This window comes from Petaurus breviceps, unplaced genomic scaffold, assembly GCF_028583685.1.
Source record: "Petaurus breviceps papuanus isolate PSGF00001 unplaced genomic scaffold, PetGlider_PUasm1.0 387, whole genome shotgun sequence".
NCBI classification, from domain to species: domain Eukaryota; kingdom Metazoa; phylum Chordata; class Mammalia; order Diprotodontia; family Petauridae; genus Petaurus; species Petaurus breviceps.
The window spans coordinates 2,033,022-2,033,465 of record NW_027186308.1 but is presented as its reverse complement, the minus strand read 5'-3'; the positions used below and the strand labels follow the sequence as shown (position 1 = coordinate 2,033,465).

Here is a 444-nt window from a genome sequence, read left to right as displayed (position 1 = left end):
GTCTGTGTGTTTTGTGTGAATGTGTGTGTGTGATGTGTAGTGTGTGTGGTGTGTGTGTGTGTGTTTGTGTGTGGTGTGTAGTGTGTGTGGTGTGTCTGTGTGTGGGTTTGTGTGAGTGTGTGGTGTGTAGTGTAGTGTGTGTGTGAGTGTGTGTTTGTGTGGTGTGTAGTGTGTGTTGTGTGTGTGTTTGTGTGTAGTGTGTGTGTGTGTGTGTGTGGGCAGCGGAGGGTATCTGAGTACTCACGGGGAAGGGTGTGTAAATATGGCACTGAGGGCATTGTTCAGCTCTGCTTCTGAGGGAGATGGAGGAATTAAGAGGTGCTTTCCTCCAGCTCCCTCTGCTCAAGGCAATGCGTGTCTGCCTATTTGGGGCAGCAGTGCTCCATTTTCCTCACCTGTGCCTCTTTTATCCTAATAAATTGTGTTAGGGAGATGAGGCACAGG

General features: G+C 49.3%; 1 protein-coding gene across 1 annotated transcript in view; it reads right to left on the bottom strand.

The window, feature by feature from the left end:
- The window catches only part of COL6A1 (collagen type VI alpha 1 chain), a 40,630-nt gene that overhangs the window by 22,374 nt on the left and 17,812 nt on the right, over nucleotides 1-444 (bottom strand). The window lies entirely within an intron of this gene.